This window comes from Hemiscyllium ocellatum, unplaced genomic scaffold (genome assembly GCF_020745735.1).
Source record: "Hemiscyllium ocellatum isolate sHemOce1 unplaced genomic scaffold, sHemOce1.pat.X.cur. R15, whole genome shotgun sequence".
Lineage (NCBI taxonomy): Eukaryota > Metazoa > Chordata > Chondrichthyes > Orectolobiformes > Hemiscylliidae > Hemiscyllium > Hemiscyllium ocellatum.
Window position 1 is genome coordinate 41,192 of NW_026867609.1, and position 21,501 is coordinate 62,692.

Below are 21,501 nucleotides of genomic sequence, written 5' to 3' on the forward strand. Positions count from 1 at the left end.
CGCGACCTACGCGGCTACGTAACAGAAAACCACGGGTAAAGCACAGCGACTGCTGCAGAGTGATCTTCCGGTCTGGTTGGATATCTTGGAAGGAAGTTAGACGGTAAGGGAATAAAGGAACTTTGAATATCATCAAACTGATGGAAAGGATAGTCGGCAAATATGACCTCCACCGTTGGAGTATTAATGTGCTATCGCTTCTCGGCCTTTTGGCTTGGAATATGTGTAGTTTCTGTTCTTATCAGTTTAATCGCTGATATCTCCCGAAGGTGGGAGTGTTTGTATTAAATGGATTTTTGGAGCAGGGAGATGGCTTAAGGGCTTGCTCTGTCCTCTCCATGTATCAGCCTGGTATTGCAGTGTTTCCAGGAATGGTGCACCCAACGTCTACCCAAGTTCAAAAGCAGGTGAATGCAATGTGAATCTCTTGCCTTTGCTCGTTTGCCGTGTTGATGGCAGTCAGTGATTGTTGCATCTATTGTCTTTTCAGTTGCAGGAAACTATCGTCTTTTGTTACGGGTTTTCTGTCTTATGAACCTGCTCTGCAGTTACCTGATGAAGGTGCAGCACGCTGAAAGCCAGGACAGGGGTAACCCCAACGTGCTACAGGGAACATTCTGGAACCAGGGGCCTGCCAGGAAGGTAACTTGCCAATTTGAATGAATGGATTTGCCCTTGTCTGCCGTTTTGGGCTTCTGCGGTCGTTCTTGGAACGTATCCCACCGATGGTACGGCGGTGGCGGGGGGTGGGGTGACTGCTGTAATTTCAAAGAACCCCGTTGGGCTGAACCCTGGTGTTGTGGGATTTTTAACACAGTCAAATCAGGTTGTGGGATCCCATGACTCAGCCAATGTCAAATGGCTATCAGATCAGCCCCCACAGCCCCTTCCCAACCCCCCCGCCTCCCCCCCCACCCCCGAGGCAACAAATTTATCCTAATATTTTCTTGAACAAGAAAGAAATGTCTTTGGTCTGTTTCCTGAATAGAGTGAAACCCCCATCTCTGTTTGTTTCTTCGCAAACTACTGTACGGAAGCGACCTGCTTTAGTAGCTACGTCTGTACGTAAAGATTATTCACGCAGACGATCGCCCAAGGCTGGAACTGGCTTCAGCTCCCTGGTGCCACCAGGCAGCCGTACTAACCACTGATCCACTGTGCCACCCGTACGATTTGGAACGATTTGTCATCATTTGCGGTGCAAGTAGCGAAACAGTTGTCAGTTTGTCAACTGGGTCGGATTATAATGTTGTCAGCGATCTGCAGCAATGTGAACGGAGATGTCGAATCGAGCTGCTGGTGGTGATGAGGCGCGCTTGCAGCGTGACATGTTTACACGGGGAGATCAGCTCCCTCCCCATTCTCCACAGAGAGTCGGATACAAGTAGAGAGGATATTGAAAGTGGACGATAAAGAAAGGGTGCACGGACGTAATTCGCTTTTCGCAACTTTTCGGATTGATGCGGAATGCCGAGGAGCGAATCCTGTACGTGAGGGAAACGATGATTGGCATTTATGGGCAAGCTACACCAACACAAGGGGAGGCAATGAATAGGATCTTTCCGTCAAGGCCAACATTTCTCGCCCATGCCGAGATCAGCCTGGTGGTGAGCTGCTCTCTCGAACCGCTGCAGTCCAAGTGCTGTCGGTAGCCCCGCGATGCTGTTTGGGCGGGGATTCCCGATTTTGACCCGGTAACACCGGAGGAACAAGGACATATTTGCAATTCAGGACAGCGAGTGCCTCGGCGGGGGGGGAGAACTTGCGAATGGTGGTGTTCCCGTGGATCTGCTGCCGTCATCCTTCGAGGCTGCGTTGGCCATGGGTTTGCAAGGTGCTGCTGAGGAATTCTGGTGAATCTTGTAGATGCCGGGGGGAATGAATGACCCTGCCGCCGCCGCTGTCCCCGATCACCGGGGAGAAACCTCTCTGCAGTCGACCTGACGTGCGGTGGCTCCGGCCCGTGCCATCTGATTGGTCGTCAGCGCGACCTACGCGGCTACGTAACAGATGGACAGAAAAGCACGGGGAAAGCACAGCGACTGCTGCAGAGTGATCTTCCGGTCTGGTTGGATATCTTGGAAGGAAGGTAGACGGTAAGGGAATAAAGGAACTTTGAATATCATCAAACTGATGGAAAGGATAGTCGGCAAATATGACCTCCACCGTTGGAGTATTAATGTGCTATCGCTTCTCGGCCTTTTGGCTTGGAATATGTGTAGTTTCTGTTCTTATCAGTTTAATCGCTGATATCTCCCGAAGGTGGGAGTGTTTGTATTAAATGGATTTTTGGAGCAGGGAGATGGCTTAAGGGCTTGCTCTGTCCTCTCCATGTATCAGCCTGGTATTGCAGTGTTTCCAGGAATGGTGCACCCAACGCTTACCCAAGTTCAAAAGCAGGTGAATGCAATGTGAATCTCTTGCCTTTGCTAGTTTGCCGTGTTGATGGCAGTCAGTGATTGTTGCATCTATTGTCTTTTCAGTTGCAGGAAACTATCGTCTTTTGTTACGGGTTTTCTGTCTTATGAACCTGCTCTGCAGTTACCTGATGAAGGTGCAGCACGCTGAAAGCCAGGACAGGGGTAACCCCAACGTGCTACAGGGAACATTCTGGAACCAGGGGCCTGCCAGGAAGGTAACTTGCCAATTTGAATGAATGGATTTGCCCTTGTCTGCCGTTTTGGGCTTCTGCGGTCGTTCTTGGAACGTATCCCACCGATGGTACGGCGGTGGCGGGGGGTGGGGTGACTGCTGTAATTTCAAAGAACCCCGTTGGGCTGAACCCTGGTGTTGTGGGATTTTTAACACAGTCAAATCAGGTTGTGGGATCCCATGACTCAGCCAATGTCAAATGGCTATCAGATCAGCCCCCACAGCCCCTTCCCAACCCCCCGCCTCCCCCCCCAACCCCGAGGCAACAAATTTATCCTAATATTTTCTTGAACAAGAAAGAAATGTCTTTGGTCTGTTTCCTGAATAGAGTGAAACCCCCATCTCTGTTTGTTTCTTCGCAAACTACTGTACGGAAGCGACCTGCTTTAGTAGCTACGTCTGCACGTAAAGATTATTCACGCAGACGATCGCCCAAGGCTGGAACTGGCTTCAGCTCCCTGGTGCCACCAGGCAGCCGTACTAACCACTGATCCACTGTGCCACCCGTACGATTTGGAACGATTTGTCATCATTTGCGGTGCAAGTAGCGAAACAGTTGTCAGTTTGTCAACTGGGTCGGATTATAATGTTGTCAGCGATCTGCAGCAATGTGAACGGAGATGTCGAATCGAGCTGCTGGTGGTGATGAGGCACGCTTGCAGCGTGACATGTTTACACGGGGAGATCAGCTCCCTCCCCATTCTCCACAGAGAGTCGGATACAAGTAGAGAGGATATTGAAAGTGGACGATAAAGAAAGGGTGCACGGACGTAATTCGCTTTTCGCAACTTTTCGGATTGATGCGGAATGCCGAGGAGCGAATCCTGTACGTGAGGGAAACGATGATTGGCATTTATGGGCAAGCTACACCAACACAAGGGGAGGCAATGAATAGGATCTTTCCGTCAAGGCCAACATTTCTCGCCCATGCCGAGATCAGCCTGGTGGTGAGCTGCTCTCTCGAACCGCTGCAGTCCAAGTGCTGTCGGTAGCCCCGCGATGCTGTTTGGGCGGGGATTCCCGATTTTGACCCGGTAACACCGGAGGAACAAGGACATATTTGCAATTCAGGACAGCGAGTGCCTCGGCGCGGGGGAGAACTTGCGAATGGTGGTGTTCCCGTGGATCTGCTGCCGTCATCCTTCGAGGCTGCGTTGGCCATGGGTTTGCAAGGTGCTGCCTGAGGAATTCTGGTGAATCTTGTAGATGCCGGGGAATGAATGACCCTGCCGGGGGAATGAATGACCCTGCCGCCGCCGCTGTCCCCGATCACCGGGAGAAACCTCTCTGCAGTCGACCTGACGTGCGGTGGCTCCGGCCCGTGCCATCTGATTGGTCGTCAGCGCGACCTACGCGGCTACGTAACAGAAAAGCACGGGGAAAGCACAGCGACTGCTGCAGAGTGATCTTCCGGTCTGGTTGGATATCTTGGAAGGAAGGTAGACGGTAAGGGAATAAAGGAACTTTGAATATCATCAAACTGATGGAAAGGATAGTCGGCAAATATGACCTCCACCGTTGGAGTATTAATGTGCTATCGCTTCTCGGCCCTTTGGCTTGGAATATGTGTAGTTTCTGTTCTTATCAGTTTAATCGCTGATATCTCCCGAAGGTGGGAGTGTTTGTATTAAATGGATTTTTGGAGCAGGGAGATGGCTTAAGGGCTTGCTCTGTCCTCTCCATGTATCAGCCTGGTATTGCAGTGTTTCCAGGAATGGTGCACCCAACGCTACCCAAGTTCAAAAGCAGGTGAATGCAATGTGAATCTCTTGCCTTTGCTAGTTTGCCGTGTTGATGGCAGTCAGTGATTGTTGCATCTATTGTCTTTTCAGTTGCAGGAAACTATCGTCTTTTGTTACGGTTTTTCTGTCTTATGAACCTGCTCTGCAGTTACCTGATGAAGGTGCAGCACGCTGAAAGCCAGGACAGGGGTAACCCCAACGTGCTACAGGGAACATTCTGGAACCAGGGCCTGCCAGGAAGGTAACTTGCCAATTTGAATGAATGGATTTGCCCTTGTCTGCCGTTTTGGGCTTCTGCGGTCGTTCTTGGAACGTATCCCACCGATGGTACGGCGGTGGCGGGGGGTGGGTGACTGCTGTAATTTCAAAGAACCCCGTTGGGCTGAAACCTGGTGTTGTGGGATTTTTAACACAGTCAAATCAGGTTGTGGGATCCCATGACTCAGCCAATGTCAAATGGCTATCAGATCAGCCCCCACAGCCCCTTCCCAACCCCCCGCCTCCCCCCCAACCCCGAGGCAACAAATTTATCCTAATATTTTCTTGAACAAGAAAGAAATGTCTTTGGTCTGTTTCCTGAATAGAGTGAAACCCCCATCTCTGTTTGTTTCTTCGCAAACTACTGTACGGAAGCGACCTGCTTTAGTAGCTACGTCTGCACGTAAAGATTATTCACGCAGACGATCGCCCAAGGCTGGAACTGGCTTCAGCTCCCTGGTGCCACCAGGCAGCCGTACTAACCACTGATCCACTGTGCCACCCGTACGATTTGGAACGATTTGTCATCATTTGCGGTGCAAGTAGCGAAACAGTTGTCAGTTTGTCAACTGGGTCGGATTATAATGTTGTCAGCGATCTGCAGCAATGTGAACGGAGATGTCGAATCGAGCTGCTGGTGGTGATGAGGCACGCTTGCAGCGTGACATGTTTACACGTGGAGATCAGCTCCCTCCCCATTCTCCACAGAGAGTCGGATACAAGTAGAGAGGATATTGAAAGTGGACGATAAAGAAAGGGTGCACGGACGTAATTCGCTTTTCGCAACTTTTCGGATTGATGCGGAATGCCGAGGAGCGAATCCTGTACGTGAGGGAAACGATGATTGGCATTTATGGGCAAGCTACACCAACACAAGGGGAGGCAATGAATAGGATTTTTCCGTCAAGGCCAACATTTCTCGCCCATGCCGAGATCAGCCTGGTGGTGAGCTGCTCTCTCGAACCGCTGCAGTCCAAGTGCTGTCGGTAGCCCCGCGATGCTGTTTGGGCGGGGATTCCCGATTTTGACCCGGTAACACCGGAGGAACAAGGACATATTTGCAATTCAGGACAGCGAGTGCCTCGGCGCGGGGGAGAACTTGCGAATGGTGGTGTTCCCGTGGATCTGCTGCAGTCATCCTTCGAGGCTGAGTTGGCCATGGGTTTACAAGGTGCTGCCTGAGGAATTCTGGTGAATCTTGTAGATGCCGGGGAATGAATGACCCTGCCGGGGGAATGAATGACCCTGCCGCCGCGCTGTCCCCGATCACCGGGAGAAACCTCTCTGCAGTCGACCTGACGTGCAGTGGCTCCGGCCCGTGCCAGCTGATTGGTCGTCAGCGCGACCTACGCGGCTACGTAACAGAAAAACACGGGGAAAGCACAGCGACTGCTGCAGAGTGATCTTCCGGTCTGGTTGGATATCTGGAAGGAAGGTAGACGGTAAGGGAATAAAGGAACTTTGAATATCATCAAACTGATGGAAAGGATAGTCGGCAAATATGACCTCCACCGTTGGAGTATTAATGTGCTATCGCTTCTCGGCCTTTTGGCTTGGAATATGTGTAGTTTCTGTTCTTATCAGTTTAATCGCTGATATCTCCCGAAGGTGGGAGTGTTTGTATTAAATGGATTTTTGGAGCAGGGAGATGGCTTAAGGGCTTGCTCTGTCCTCTCCATGTATCAGCCTGGTATTGCAGTGTTTCAGGAATGGTGCACCCAACGCTACCCAAGTTCAAAAGCAGGTGAATGCAATGTGAATCTCTTGCCTTTGCTAGTTTGCCGTGTTGATGGCAGTCAGTGATTGTTGCATCTATTGTCTTTTCAGTTGCAGGAAACTATCGTCTTTTGTTACGGGTTTTCTGTCTTATGAACCTGCTCTGCAGTTACCTGATGAAGGTGCAGCACGCTGAAAGCCAGGACAGGGGTAACCCCAACGTGCTACAGGGAACATTCTGGAACCAGGGGCCTGCCAGGAAGGTAACTTGCCAATTTGAATGAATGGATTTGCCCTTGTCTGCCGTTTTGGGCTTCTGCGGTCGTTCTTGGAACGTATCCCACCGATGGTACGGCGGTGGCGGGGGTGGGGTGACTGCTGTAATTTCAAAGAACCCCGTTGGGCTGAACCTGGTGTTGTGGGATTTTTAACACAGTCAAATCAGGTTGTGGGATCCCATGACTCAGCCAATGTCAAATGGCTATCAGATCAGCCCCCACAGCCCCTTCCCAACCCCCCCCGCCTCCCCCCCCACCCCCGAGGCAACAAATTTATCCTAATATTTTCTTGAACAAGAAAGAAATGTCTTTGGTCTGTTTCCTGAATAGAGTGAAACCCCCATCTCTGTTTGTTTCTTCGCAAACTACTGTACGGAAGCGACCTGCTTTAGTAGCTACGTCTGCACGTAAAGATTATTCACGCAGACGATCGCCCAAGGCTGGAACTGGCTTCAGCTCCCTGGTGCCACCAGGCAGCCGTACTAACCACTGATCCACTGTGCCACCCGTACGATTTGGAACGATTTGTCATCATTTGCGGTGCAAGTAGCGAAACAGTTGTCAGTTTGTCAACTGGGTCGGATTATAATGTTGTCAGCGATCTGCAGCAATGTGAACGGAGATGTCGAATCGAGCTGCTGGTGGTGATGAGGCGCGCTTGCAGCGTGACATGTTTACACGGGGAGATCAGCTCCCTCCCCATTCTCCACAGAGAGTCGGATACAAGTAGAGAGGATATTGAAAGTGGACGATAAAGAAAGGGTGCACGGACGTAATTCGCTTTTCGCAACTTTTCGGATTGATGCGGAATGCCGAGGAGCGAATCCTGTACGTGAGGGAAACGATGATTGGCATTTATGGGCAAGCTACACCAACACAAGGGGAGGCAATGAATAGGATCTTTCCGTCAAGGCCAACATTTCTCGCCCATGCCGAGATCAGCCTGGTGGTGAGCTGCTCTCTCGAACCGCTGCAGTCCAAGTGCTGTCGGTAGCCCCGCGATGCTGTTTGGGCGGGGATTCCCGATTTTGACCCCGGTAACACCGGAGGAACAAGGACATATTTGCAATTCAGGACAGCGAGTGCCTCGGCGGGGGGGAGAACTTGCGAATGGTGGTGTTCCCGTGGATCTGCTGCCGTCATCCTTCGAGGCTGCGTTGGCCATGGGTTTGCAAGGTGCTGCCTGAGGAATTCTGGTGAATCTTGTAGATGCCGGGGGAATGAATGACCCTGCCGCCGCCGCTGTCCCCGATCACCGGGAGAAACCTCTCTGCAGTCGACCTGACGTGCGGTGGCTCCGGCCCGTGCCATCTGATTGGTCGTCAGCGCGACCTACGCGGCTACGTAACAGATGGACAGAAAGCACGGGGAAAGCACAGCGACTGCTGCAGAGTGATCTTCCGGTCTGGTTGGATATCTTGGAAGGAAGGTAGACGGTAAGGGAATAAAGGAACTTTGAATATCATCAAACTGATGGAAAGGATAGTCGGCAAATATGACCTCCACCGTTGGAGTATTAATGTGCTATCGCTTCTCGGCCTTTTGGCTTGGAATATGTGTAGTTTCTGTTCTTATCAGTTTAATCGCTGATATCTCCCGAAGGTGGGAGTGTTTGTATTAAATGGATTTTTGGAGCAGGGAGATGGCTTAAGGGCTTGCTCTGTCCTCTCCATGTATCAGCCTGGTATTGCAGTGTTTCCAGGAATGGTGCACCCCAACGCTTACCCAAGTTCAAAAGCAGGTGAATGCAATGTGAATCTCTTGCCTTTGCTAGTTTGCCGTGTTGATGGCAGTCAGTGATTGTTGCATCTATTGTCTTTTCAGTTGCAGGAAACTATCGTCTTTTGTTACGGGTTTTCTGTCTTATGAACCTGCTCTGCAGTTACCTGATGAAGGTGCAGCACGCTGAAAGCCAGGACAGGGGTAACCCCAACGTGCTACAGGGAACATTCTGGAACCAGGGGCCTGCCAGGAAGGTAACTTGCCAATTTGAATGAATGGATTTGCCCTTGTCTGCCGTTTTGGGCTTCTGCGGTCGTTCTTGGAACGTATCCCACCGATGGTACGGCGGTGGCGGGGGGTGGGGTGACTGCTGTAATTTCAAAGAACCCCGTTGGGCTGAAACCTGGTGTTGTGGGATTTTTAACACAGTCAAATCAGGTTGTGGGATCCCATGACTCAGCCAATGTCAAATGGCTATCAGATCAGCCCCCACAGCCCCTTCCCAAACCCCCCGCCTCCCCCCCCAACCCCGAGGCAACAAATTTATCCTAATATTTTCTTGAACAAGAAAGAAATGTCTTTGGTCTGTTTCCTGAATAGAGTGAAACCCCCATCTCTGTTTGTTTCTTCGCAAACTACTGTACGGAAGCGACCTGCTTTAGTAGCTACGTCTGTACGTAAAGATTATTCACGCAGACGATCGCCCAAGGCTGGAACTGGCTTCAGCTCCCTGGTGCCACCAGGCAGCCGTACTAACCACTGATCCACTGTGCCACCCGTACGATTTGGAACGATTTGTCATCATTTGCGGTGCAAGTAGCGAAACAGTTGTCAGTTTGTCAACTGGGTCGGATTATAATGTTGTCAGCGATCTGCAGCAATGTGAACGGAGATGTCGAATCGAGCTGCTGGTGGTGATGAGGCGCGCTTGCAGCGTGACATGTTTACACGGGGAGATCAGCTCCCTCCCCATTCTCCACAGAGAGTCGGATACAAGTAGAGAGGATATTGAAAGTGGACGATAAAGAAAGGGTGCACGGACGTAATTCGCTTTTCGCAACTTTTCGGATTGATGCGGAATGCCGAGGAGCGAATCCTGTACGTGAGGGAAACGATGATTGGCATTTATGGGCAAGCTACACCAACACAAGGGGAGGCAATGAATAGGATCTTTCCGTCAAGGCCAACATTTCTCGCCCATGCCGAGATCAGCCTGGTGGTGAGCTGCTCTCTCGAACCGCTGCAGTCCAAGTGCTGTCGGTAGCCCCGCGATGCTGTTTGGGCGGGGATTCCCGATTTTGACCCGGTAACACCGGAGGAACAAGGACATATTTGCAATTCAGGACAGCGAGTGCCTCGGCGGGGGGAGAACTTGCGAATGGTGGTGTTCCCGTGGATCTGCTGCCGTCATCCTTCGAGGCTGCGTTGGCCATGGGTTTGCAAGGTGCTGCCTGAGGAATTCTGGTGAATCTTGTAGATGCCGGGGGAATGAATGACCCTGCCGGGGGAATGAATGACCCTGCCCCGCCGCTGTCCCCGATCACCGGGAGAAACCTCTCTGCAGTCGACCTGACGTGCGGTGGCTCCGGCCCGTGCCATCTGATTGGTCGTCAGCGCGACCTACGCGGCTACGTAACAGAAAACCACGGGGAAAGCACAGCGACTGCTGCAGAGTGATCTTCCGGTCTGGTTGGATATCTTGGAAGGAAGGTAGACGGTAAGGGAATAAAGGAACTTTGAATATCATCAAACTGATGGAAAGGATAGTCGGCAAATATGACCTCCACCGTTGGAGTATTAATGTGCTATCGCTTCTCGTCGGCTTTGGCTTGGAATATGTGTAGTTTCTGTTCTTATCAGTTTAATCGCTGATATCTCCCGAAGGTGGGAGTGTTTGTATTAAATGGATTTTTGGAGCAGGGAGATGGCTTAAGGGCTTGCTCTGTCCTCTCCATGTATCAGCCTGGTATTGCAGTGTTTCCAGGAATGGTGCACCCAACGCTACCCAAGTTCAAAAGCAGGTGAATGCAATGTGAATCTCTTGCCTTTGCTAGTTTGCCGTGTTGATGGCAGTCAGTGATTGTTGCATCTATTGTCTTTTCAGTTGCAGGAAACTATCGTCTTTTGTTACGGGTTTTCTGTCTTATGAACCTGCTCTGCAGTTACCTGATGAAGGTGCAGCACGCTGAAAGCCAGGACAGGGGTAACCCCAACGTGCTACAGGGAACATTCTGGAACCAGGGGCCTGCCAGGAAGGTAACTTGCCAATTTGAATGAATGGATTTGCCCTTGTCTGCCGTTTTGGGCTTCTGCGGTCGTTCTTGGAACGTATCCCACCGATGGTACGGCGGTGGCGGGGGGTGGGGTGACTGCTGTAATTTCAAAGAACCCCGTTGGGCTGAACCCTGGTGTTGTGGGATTTTTAACACAGTCAAATCAGGTTGTGGGATCCCATGACTCAGCCAATGTCAAATGGCTATCAGATCAGCCCCCACAGCCCCTTCCCAACCCCCCCGCCTCCCCCCCCACCCCGAGGCAACAAATTTATCCTAATATTTTCTTGAACAAGAAAGAAATGTCTTTGGTCTGTTTCCTGAATAGAGTGAAACCCCCATCTCTGTTTGTTTCTTCGCAAACTACTGTACGGAAGCGACCTGCTTTAGTAGCTACGTCTGCACGTAAAGATTATTCACGCAGACGATCGCCCAAGGCTGGAACTGGCTTCAGCTCCCTGGTGCCACCAGGCAGCCGTACTAACCACTGATCCACTGTGCCACCCGTACGATTTGGAACGATTTGTCATCATTTGCGGTGCAAGTAGCGAAACAGTTGTCAGTTTGTCAACTGGGTCGGATTATAATGTTGTCAGCGATCTGCAGCAATGTGAACGGAGATGTCGAATCGAGCTGCTGGTGGTGATGAGGCGCGCTTGCAGCGTGACATGTTTACACGGGGAGATCAGCTCCCTCCCCATTCTCCACAGAGAGTCGGATACAAGTAGAGAGGATATTGAAAGTGGACGATAAAGAAAGGGTGCACGGACGTAATTCGCTTTTCGCAACTTTTCGGATTGATGCGGAATGCCGAGGAGCGAATCCTGTACGTGAGGGAAACGATGATTGGCATTTATGGGCAAGCTACACCAACACAAGGGGAGGCAATGAATAGGATCTTTCCGTCAAGGCCAACATTTCTCGCCCATGCCGAGATCAGCCTGGTGGTGAGCTGCTCTCTCGAACCGCTGCAGTCCAAGTGCTGTCGGTAGCCCCGCGATGCTGTTTGGGCGGGGATTCCCGATTTTGACCCGGTAACACCGGAGGAACAAGGACATATTTGCAATTCAGGACAGCGAGTGCCTCGGCGGGGGGAGAACTTGCGAATGGTGGTGTTCCCGTGGATCTGCTGCCGTCATCCTTCGAGGCTGCGTTGGCCATGGGTTTGCAAGGTGCTGCCTGAGGAATTCTGGTGAATCTTGTAGATGCCGGGGGAATGAATGACCCTGCCGGGGGAATGAATGACCCTGCCGCCGCCGCTGTCCCCGATCACCGGGAGAAACCTCTCTGCAGTCGACCTGACGTGCGGTGGCTCCGGCCCGTGCCATCTGATTGGTCGTCAGCGCGACCTACGCGGCTACGTAACAGAAACCACGGGTAAAGCACAGCGACTGCTGCAGAGTGATCTTCCGGTCTGGTTGGATATCTTGGAAGGAAGGTAGACGGTAAGGGAATAAAGGAACTTTGAATATCATCAAACTGATGGAAAGGATAGTCGGCAAATATGACCTCCACCGTTGGAGTATTAATGTGCTATCGCTTCTCGGCCTTTTGGCTTGGAATATGTGTAGTTTCTGTTCTTATCAGTTTAATCGCTGATATCTCCCGAAGGTGGGAGTGTTTGTATTAAATGGATTTTTGGAGCAGGGAGATGGCTTAAGGGCTTGCTCTGTCCTCTCCATGTATCAGCCTGGTATTGCAGTGTTTCCAGGAATGGTGCACCCAACGCTTACCCAAGTTCAAAAGCAGGTGAATGCAATGTGAATCTCTTGCCTTTGCTAGTTTGCCGTGTTGATGGCAGTCAGTGATTGTTGCATCTATTGTCTTTTCAGTTGCAGGAAACTATCGTCTTTTGTTACGGGTTTTCTGTCTTATGAACCTGCTCTGCAGTTACCTGATGAAGGTGCAGCACGCTGAAAGCCAGGACAGGGGTAACCCCAACGTGCTACAGGGAACATTCTGGAACCAGGGGCCTGCCAGGAAGGTAACTTGCCAATTTGAATGAATGGATTTGCCCTTGTCTGCCGTTTTGGGCTTCTGCGGTCGTTCTTGGAACGTATCCCACCGATGGTACGGCGGTGGCGGGGGGGTGGGGTGACTGCTGTAATTTCAAAGAACCCCGTTGGGCTGAAACCTGGTGTTGTGGGATTTTTAACACAGTCAAATCAGGTTGTGGGATCCCATGACTCAGCCAATGTCAAATGGCTATCAGATCAGCCCCCACAGCCCCTTCCCAACCCCCCCGCCTCCCCCCCCACCCCCGAGGCAACAAATTTATCCTAATATTTTCTTGAACAAGAAAGAAATGTCTTTGGTCTGTTTCCTGAATAGAGTGAAACCCCCATCTCTGTTTGTTTCTTCGCAAACTACTGTACGGAAGCGACCTGCTTTAGTAGCTACGTCTGTACGTAAAGATTATTCACGCAGACGATCGCCCAAGGCTGGAACTGGCTTCAGCTCCCTGGTGCCACCAGGCAGCCGTACTAACCACTGATCCACTGTGCCACCCGTACGATTTGGAACGATTTGTCATCATTTGCGGTGCAAGTAGCGAAACAGTTGTCAGTTTGTCAACTGGGTCGGATTATAATGTTGTCAGCGATCTGCAGCAATGTGAACGGAGATGTCGAATCGAGCTGCTGGTGGTGATGAGGCGCGCTTGCAGCGTGACATGTTTACACGGGAGATCAGCTCCCTCCCCATTCTCCACAGAGAGTCGGATACAAGTAGAGAGGATATTGAAAGTGGACGATAAAGAAAGGGTGCACGGACGTAATTCGCTTTTCGCAACTTTTCGGATTGATGCGGAATGCCGAGGAGCGAATCCTGTACGTGAGGGAAACGATGATTGGCATTTATGGGCAAGCTACACCAACACAAGGGGAGGCAATGAATAGGATCTTTCCGTCAAGGCCAACATTTCTCGCCCATGCCGAGATCAGCCTGGTGGTGAGCTGCTCTCTCGAACCGCTGCAGTCCAAGTGCTGTCGGTAGCCCCGCGATGCTGTTTGGGCGGGGATTCCCGATTTTGACCCGGTAACACCGGAGGAACAAGGACATATTTGCAATTCAGGACAGCGAGTGCCTCGGCGGGGGGAGAACTTGCGAATGGTGGTGTTCCCGTGGATCTGCTGCCGTCATCCTTCGAGGCTGCGTTGGCCATGGGTTTGCAAGGTGCTGCCTGAGGAATTCTGGTGAATCTTGTAGATGCCGGGGGAATGAATGACCCTGCCGCCGCCGCTGTCCCCCGATCACCGGGAGAAACCTCTCTGCAGTCGACCTGACGTGCGGTGGCTCCGGCCCGTGCCATCTGATTGGTCGTCAGCGCGACCTACGCGGCTACGTAACAGATGGACAGAAAAGCACGGGGAAAGCACAGCGACTGCTGCAGAGTGATCTTCCGGTCTGGTTGGATATCTTGGAAGGAAGGTAGACGGTAAGGGAATAAAGGAACTTTGAATATCATCAAACTGATGGAAAGGATAGTCGGCAAATATGACCTCCACCGTTGGAGTATTAATGTGCTATCGCTTCTCGGCCTTTTGGCTTGGAATATGTGTAGTTTCTGTTCTTATCAGTTTAATCGCTGATATCTCCCGAAGGTGGGAGTGTTTGTATTAAATGGATTTTTGGAGCAGGGAGATGGCTTAAGGGCTTGCTCTGTCCTCTCCATGTATCAGCCTGGTATTGCAGTGTTTCCAGGAATGGTGCACCCAACGCTTACCCAAGTTCAAAAGCAGGTGAATGCAATGTGAATCTCTTGCCTTTGCTAGTTTGCCGTGTTGATGGCAGTCAGTGATTGTTGCATCTATTGTCTTTTCAGTTGCAGGAAACTATCGTCTTTTGTTACGGGTTTTCTGTCTTATGAACCTGCTCTGCAGTTACCTGATGAAGGTGCAGCACGCTGAAAGCCAGGACAGGGGTAACCCCAACGTGCTACAGGGAACATTCTGGAACCAGGGGCCTGCCAGGAAGGTAACTTGCCAATTTGAATGAATGGATTTGCCCTTGTCTGCCGTTTTGGGCTTCTGCGGTCGTTCTTGGAACGTATCCCACCGATGGTACGGCGGTGGGCGGGGTGGGGTGACTGCTGTAATTTCAAAGAACCCCGTTGGGCTGAAACCTGGTGTTGTGGGATTTTTAACACAGTCAAATCAGGTTGTGGGATCCCATGACTCAGCCAATGTCAAATGGCTATCAGATCAGCCCCCACAGCCCCTTCCCAACCCCCCGCCTCCCCCCCCAACCCCGAGGCAACAAATTTATCCTAATATTTTCTTGAACAAGAAAGAAATGTCTTTGGTCTGTTTCCTGAATAGAGTGAAACCCCCATCTCTGTTTGTTTCTTCGCAAACTACTGTACGGAAGCGACCTGCTTTAGTAGCTACGTCTGTACGTAAAGATTATTCACGCAGACGATCGCCCAAGGCTGGAACTGGCTTCAGCTCCCTGGTGCCACCAGGCAGCCGTACTAACCACTGATCCACTGTGCCACCCGTACGATTTGGAACGATTTGTCATCATTTGCGGTGCAAGTAGCGAAACAGTTGTCAGTTTGTCAACTGGGTCGGATTATAATGTTGTCAGCGATCTGCAGCAATGTGAACGGAGATGTCGAATCGAGCTGCTGGTGGTGATGAGGCGCGCTTGCAGCGTGACATGTTTACACGGGGAGATCAGCTCCCTCCCCATTCTCCACAGAGAGTCGGATACAAGTAGAGAGGATATTGAAAGTGGACGATAAAGAAAGGGTGCACGGACGTAATTCGCTTTTCGCAACTTTTCGGATTGATGCGGAATGCCGAGGAGCGAATCCTGTACGTGAGGGAAACGATGATTGGCATTTATGGGCAAGCTACACCAACACAAGGGGAGGCAATGAATAGGATCTTTCCGTCAAGGCCAACATTTCTCGCCCATGCCGAGATCAGCCTGGTGGTGAGCTGCTCTCTCGAACCGCTGCAGTCCAAGTGCTGTCGGTAGCCCCGCGATGCTGTTTGGGCGGGGATTCCCGATTTTGACCCGGTAACACCGGAGGAACAAGGACATATTTGCAATTCAGGACAGCGAGTGCCTCGGCGGGGGGGAGAACTTGCGAATGGTGGTGTTGTTCCCGTGGATCTGCTGCCGTCATCCTTCGAGGCTGCGTTGGCCATGGGTTTGCAAGGTGCTGCCTGAGGAATTCTGGTGAATCTTGTAGATGCCGGGGGAATGAATGACCCTGCCGGGGGAATGAATGACCCTGCCGCCGCCGCTGTCCCCGATCACCGGGAGAAACCTCTCTGCAGTCGACCTGACGTGCGGTGGCTCCGGCCCGTGCCATCTGATTGGTCGTCAGCGCGACCTACGCGGCTACGTAACAGAAAACCACGGGTAAAGCACAGCGACTGCTGCAGAGTGATCTTCCGGTCTGGTTGGATATCTTGGAAGGAAGGTAGACGGTAAGGGAATAAAGGAACTTTGAATATCATCAAACTGATGGAAAGGATAGTCGGCAAATATGACCTCCACCGTTGGAGTATTAATGTGCTATCGCTTCTCGGCCTTTTGGCTTGGAATATGTGTAGTTTCTGTTCTTATCAGTTTAATCGCTGATATCTCCCGAAGGTGGGAGTGTTTGTATTAAATGGATTTTTGGAGCAGGGAGATGGCTTAAGGGCTTGCTCTGTCCTCTCCATGTATCAGCCTGGTATTGCAGTGTTTCCAGGAATGGTGCACCCAACGCTACCCAAGTTCAAAAGCAGGTGAATGCAATGTGAATCTCTTGCCTTTGCTAGTTTGCCGTGTTGATGGCAGTCAGTGATTGTTGCATCTATTGTCTTTTCAGTTGCAGGAAACTATCGTCTTTTGTTACGGGTTTTCTGTCTTATGAACCTGCTCTGCAGTTACCTGATGAAGGTGCAGCACGCTGAAAGCCAGGACAGGGGTAACCCCAACGTGCTACAGGGAACATTCTGGAACCAGGGGCCTGCCAGGAAGGTAACTTGCCAATTTGAATGAATGGATTTGCCCTTGTCTGCCGTTTTGGGCTTCTGCGGTCGTTCTTGGAACGTATCCCACCGATGGTACGGCGGTGGCGGGGGTGGGGTGACTGCTGTAATTTCAAAGAACCCCGTTGGGCTGAAACCTGGTGTTGTGGGATTTTTAACACAGTCAAATCAGGTTGTGGGATCCCATGACTCAGCCAATGTCAAATGGCTATCAGATCAGCCCCCACAGCCCCTTCCCAACCCCCCCGCCTCCCCCCCAACCCCGAGGCAACAAATTTATCCTAATATTTTCTTGAACAAGAAAGAAATGTCTTTGTCTGTTTCCTGAATAGAGTGAAACCCCCATCTCTGTTTGTTTCTTCGCAAACTACTGTACGGAAGCGACCTGCTTTAGTAGCTACGTCTGTACGTAAAGATTATTCACGCAGACGATCGCCCAAGGCTGGAACTGGCTTCAGCTCCCTGGTGCCACCAGGCAGCCGTACTAACCACTGATCCACTGTGCCACCCGTACGATTTGGAACGATTTGTCATCATTTGCGGTGCAAGTAGCGAAACAGTTGTCAGTTTGTCAACTGGGTCGGATTATAATGTTGTCAGCGATCTGCAGCAATGTGAACGGAGATGTCGAATCGAGCTGCTGGTGGTGATGAGGCGCGCTTGCAGCGTGACATGTTTACACGGGGAGATCAGCTCCCTCCCCATTCTCCACAGAGAGTCGGATACAAGTAGAGAGGATATTGAAAGTGGACGATAAAGAAAGGGTGCACGGACGTAATTCGCTTTTCGCAACTTTTCGGATTGATGCGGAATGCCGAGGAGCGAATCCTGTACGTGAGGGAAACGATGATTGGCATTTATGGGCAAGCTACACCAACACAAGGGGAGGCAATGAATAGGATCTTTCCGTCAAGGCCAACATTTCTCGCCCATGCCGAGATCAGCCTGGTGGTGAGCTGCTCTCTCGAACCGCTGCAGTCCAAGTGCTGTCGGTAGCCCCGCGATGCTGTTTGGGCGGGGATTCCCGATTTTGACCCGGTAACACCGGAGAGGAACAAGGACATATTTGCAATTCAGGACAGCGAGTGCCTCGCGGGGGGAGAACTTGCGAAGGGTGGTGTTCCCGTGGATCTGCTGCCGTCATCCTTCGAGGCTGCGTTGGCCATGGGTTTGCAAGGTGCTGCCTGAGGAATTCTGGTGAATCTTGTAGATGCCGGGGGAATGAATGACCCTGCCGCCGCCGCTGTCCCCCCGATCACCGGGAGAAACCTCTCTGCAGTCGACCTGACGTGCGGTGGCTCCGGCCCGTGCCATCTGATTGGTCGTCAGCGCGACCTACGCGGCTACGTAACAGATGGACAGAAAAGCACGGGGAAAGCACAGCGACTGCTGCAGAGTGATCTTCCGGTCTGGTTGGATATCTTGGAAGGAAGGTAGACGGTAAGGGAATAAAGGAACTTTGAATATCATCAAACTGATGGAAAGGATAGTCGGCAAATATGACCTCCACCGTTGGAGTATTAATGTGCTATCGCTTCTCGGCCTTTTGGCTTGGAATATGTGTAGTTTCTGTTCTTATCAGTTTAATCGCTGATATCTCCCGAAGGTGGGAGTGTTTGTATTAAATGGATTTTTGGAGCAGGGAGATGGCTTAAGGGCTTGCTCTGTCCTCTCCATGTATCAGCCTGGTATTGCAGTGTTTCCAGGAATGGTGCACCCAACGCTTACCCAAGTTCAAAAGCAGGTGAATGCAATGTGAATCTCTTGCCTTTGCTAGTTTGCCGTGTTGATGGCAGTCAGTGATTGTTGCATCTATTGTCTTTTCAGTTGCAGGAAACTATCGTCTTTTGTTACGGGTTTTCTGTCTTATGAACCTGCTCTGCAGTTACCTGATGAAGGTGCAGCACGCTGAAAGCCAGGACAGGGGTAACCCCAACGTGCTACAGGGAACATTCTGGAACCAGGGGCCTGCCAGGAAGGTAACTTGCCAATTTGAATGAATGGATTTGCCCTTGTCTGCCGTTTTGGGCTTCTGCGGTCGTTCTTGGAACGTATCCCACCGATGGTACGGCGGTGGCGGGGGGTGGGGTGACTGCTGTAATTTCAAAGAACCCCGTTGGGCTGAACCCTGGTGTTGTGGGATTTTTAACACAGTCAAATCAGGTTGTGGGATCCCATGACTCAGCCAATGTCAAATGGCTATCAGATCAGCCCCCACAGCCCCTTCCCAACCCCCCCGCCTCCCCCCCCAACCCCGAGGCAACAAATTTATCCTAATATTTTCTTGAACAAGAAAGAAATGTCTTTGGTCTGTTTCCTGAATAGAGTGAAACCCCCATCTCTGTTTGTTTCTTCGCAAACTACTGTACGGAAGCGACCTGCTTTAGTAGCTACGTCTGCACGTAAAGATTATTCACGCAGACGATCGCCCAAGGCTGGAACTGGCTTCAGCTCCCTGGTGCCACCAGGCAGCCGTACTAACCACTGATCCACTGTGCCACCCGTACGATTTGGAACGATTTGTCATCATTTGCGGTGCAAGTAGCGAAACAGTTGTCAGTTTGTCAACTGGGTCGGATTATAATGTTGTCAGCGATCTGCAGCAATGTGAACGGAGATGTCGAATCGAGCTGCTGGTGGTGATGAGGCGCGCTTGCAGCGTGACATGTTTACACGGGGAGATCAGCTCCCTCCCCATTCTCCACAGAGAGTCGGATACAAGTAGAGAGGATATTGAAAGTGGACGATAAAGAAAGGGTGCACGGACGTAATTCGCTTTTCGCAACTTTTCGGATTGATGCGGAATGCCGAGGAGCGAATCCTGTACGTGAGGGAAACGATGATTGGCATTTATGGGCAAGCTACACCAACACAAGGGGAGGCAATGAATAGGATCTTTCCGTCAAGGCCAACATTTCTCGCCCATGCCGAGATCAGCCTGGTGGTGAGCTGCTCTCTCGAACCGCTGCAGTCCAAGTGCTGTCGGTAGCCCCGCGATGCTGTTTGGGCGGGATTCCCGATTTTGACCCGGTAACACCGGAGGAACAAAGGACATATTTGCAATTCAGGACAGCGAGTGCCTCGGCGCGGGGGAGAACTTGCGAATGGTGGTGTTCCCGTGGATCTGCTGCCGTCATCCTTCGAGGCTGCGTTGGCCATGGGTTTGCAAGGTGCTGCCTGAGGAATTCTGGTGAATCTTGTAGATGCCGGGGGAATGAATGACCCTGCCGGGGGAATGAATGACCCTGCCGCCGCCGCTGTCCCCGATCACCGGGAGAAACCTCTCTGCAGTCGACCTGACGTGCGGTGGCTCCGGCCCGTGCCATCTGATTGGTCGTCAGCGCGACCTACGCGGCTACGTAACAGAAAAACCACGGGTAAAGCACAGCGACTGCTGCAGAGTGATCTTCCGGTCTGGTTGGATATCTTGGAAGGAAGGTAGACGGTAAGGGAATAAAGGAACTTTGAATATCATCAAACTGATGGAAAGGATAGTCGGCAAATATGACCTCCACCGTTGGAGTATTAATGTGCTATCGCTTCTCGGCCTTTTGGCTTGGAATATGTGTAGTTTCTGTTCTTATCAGTTTAATCGCTGATATCTCCCGAAGGTGGAGTGTTTGTATTAAATGGATTTTTGGAGCAGGGAGATGGCTTAAGGGCTTGCTCTGTCCTCTCCATGTATCAGCCTGGTATTGCAGTGTTTCCAGGAATGGTGCACCCAACGCTACCCAAGTTCAAAAGCAGGTGAATGCAATGTGAATCTCTTGCCTTTGCTAGTTTGCCGTGTTGATGGCAGTCAGTGATTGTTGCATCTATTGTCTTTTCAGTTGCAGGAAACTATCGTCTTTTGTTACGGGTTTTCTGTCTTATGAACCTGCTCTGCAGTTACCTGATGAAGGTGCAGCACGCTGAAAGCCAGGACAGGGGTAACCCCAACGTGCTACAGGGAACATTCTGGAACCAGGGGCCTGCCAGGAAGGTAACTTGCCAATTTGAATGAATGGATTTGCCTTGTCTGCCGTTTTGGGCTTCTGCGGTCGTTCTTGGAACGTATCCCACCGATGGTACGGCGGTGGCGGGGGGGGGTGGGGTGACTGCTGTAATTTCAAAGAACCCCGTTGGGCTGAACCCTGGTGTTGTGGGATTTTTAACACAGTCAAATCAGGTTGTGGGATCCCATGACTCAGCCAATGTCAAATGGCTATCAGATCAGCCCCCACAGCCCTTCCCAACCCCCCCGCCTCCCCCCCCAACCCCCGAGGCAACAAATTTATCCTAATATTTTCTTGAACAAGAAAGAAATGTCTTTGGTCTGTTTCCTGAATAGAGTGAAACCCCCATCTCTGTTTGTTTCTTCGCAAACTACTGTACGGAAGCGACCTGCTTTAGTAGCTACGTCTGTACGTAAAGATTATTCACGCAGACGATCGCCCAAGGCTGGAACTGGCTTCAGCTCCCTGGTGCCACCAGGCAGCCGTACTAACCACTGATCCACTGTGCCACCCGTACGATTTGGAACGATTTGTCATCATTTGCGGTGCAAGTAGCGAAACAGTTGTCAGTTTGTCAACTGGGTCGGATTATAATGTTGTCAGCGATCTGCAGCAATGTGAACGGAGATGTCGAATCGAGCTGCTGGTGGTGATGAGGCGCGCTTGCAGCGTGACATGTTTACACGGGAGATCAGCTCCCTCCCCATTCTCCACAGAGAGTCGGATACAAGTAGAGAGGATATTGAAAGTGGACGATAAAGAAAGGGTGCACGGACGTAATTCGCTTTTCGCAACTTTTCGGATTGATGCGGAAATGCCGAGGAGCGAATCCTGTACGTGAGGGAAACGATGATTGGCATTTATGGCAAGCTACA

At 51.3% G+C, this 21,501-nt stretch overlaps 11 non-coding genes across 11 annotated transcripts; all 11 read left to right on the forward strand.

Moving 5' to 3' along the window:
- Positions 1 to 193: 193 nt before the first annotated feature.
- LOC132809119 (U2 spliceosomal RNA) lies at positions 194 to 385 on the forward strand. The gene has a single exon (XR_009642204.1). It is a non-coding gene; the product is annotated as a U2 spliceosomal RNA (small nuclear RNA).
- A 1,801-nt stretch (positions 386 to 2,186) lies between these two features.
- On the forward strand, positions 2,187 to 2,378 carry LOC132809122 (U2 spliceosomal RNA). Its single transcript, XR_009642206.1, has one exon. It is a non-coding gene; the product is annotated as a U2 spliceosomal RNA (small nuclear RNA).
- Positions 2,379 to 4,188: 1,810 nt separating this feature from the next.
- On the forward strand, positions 4,189 to 4,380 carry LOC132809127 (U2 spliceosomal RNA). Its single transcript, XR_009642212.1, has one exon. It is a non-coding gene; the product is annotated as a U2 spliceosomal RNA (small nuclear RNA).
- Positions 4,381 to 6,184: 1,804 nt separating this feature from the next.
- On the forward strand, positions 6,185 to 6,375 carry LOC132809132 (U2 spliceosomal RNA). Its single transcript, XR_009642216.1, has one exon. It is a non-coding gene; the product is annotated as a U2 spliceosomal RNA (small nuclear RNA).
- A 1,797-nt stretch (positions 6,376 to 8,172) lies between these two features.
- On the forward strand, positions 8,173 to 8,364 carry LOC132809108 (U2 spliceosomal RNA). The gene has a single exon (XR_009642193.1). It is a non-coding gene; the product is annotated as a U2 spliceosomal RNA (small nuclear RNA).
- Positions 8,365 to 10,175: 1,811 nt separating this feature from the next.
- On the forward strand, positions 10,176 to 10,368 carry LOC132809135 (U2 spliceosomal RNA). The gene has a single exon (XR_009642219.1). It is a non-coding gene; the product is annotated as a U2 spliceosomal RNA (small nuclear RNA).
- A 1,808-nt stretch (positions 10,369 to 12,176) lies between these two features.
- LOC132809123 (U2 spliceosomal RNA) lies at positions 12,177 to 12,368 on the forward strand. The gene has a single exon (XR_009642207.1). It is a non-coding gene; the product is annotated as a U2 spliceosomal RNA (small nuclear RNA).
- A 1,799-nt stretch (positions 12,369 to 14,167) lies between these two features.
- Positions 14,168 to 14,359, forward strand: LOC132809124 (U2 spliceosomal RNA). Its single transcript, XR_009642208.1, has one exon. It is a non-coding gene; the product is annotated as a U2 spliceosomal RNA (small nuclear RNA).
- A 1,813-nt stretch (positions 14,360 to 16,172) lies between these two features.
- Positions 16,173 to 16,364, forward strand: LOC132809125 (U2 spliceosomal RNA). The gene has a single exon (XR_009642210.1). It is a non-coding gene; the product is annotated as a U2 spliceosomal RNA (small nuclear RNA).
- Positions 16,365 to 18,161: 1,797 nt separating this feature from the next.
- LOC132809126 (U2 spliceosomal RNA) lies at positions 18,162 to 18,353 on the forward strand. Its single transcript, XR_009642211.1, has one exon. It is a non-coding gene; the product is annotated as a U2 spliceosomal RNA (small nuclear RNA).
- A 1,813-nt stretch (positions 18,354 to 20,166) lies between these two features.
- LOC132809128 (U2 spliceosomal RNA) lies at positions 20,167 to 20,357 on the forward strand. The gene has a single exon (XR_009642213.1). It is a non-coding gene; the product is annotated as a U2 spliceosomal RNA (small nuclear RNA).
- Positions 20,358 to 21,501: the final 1,144 nt, after the last annotated feature.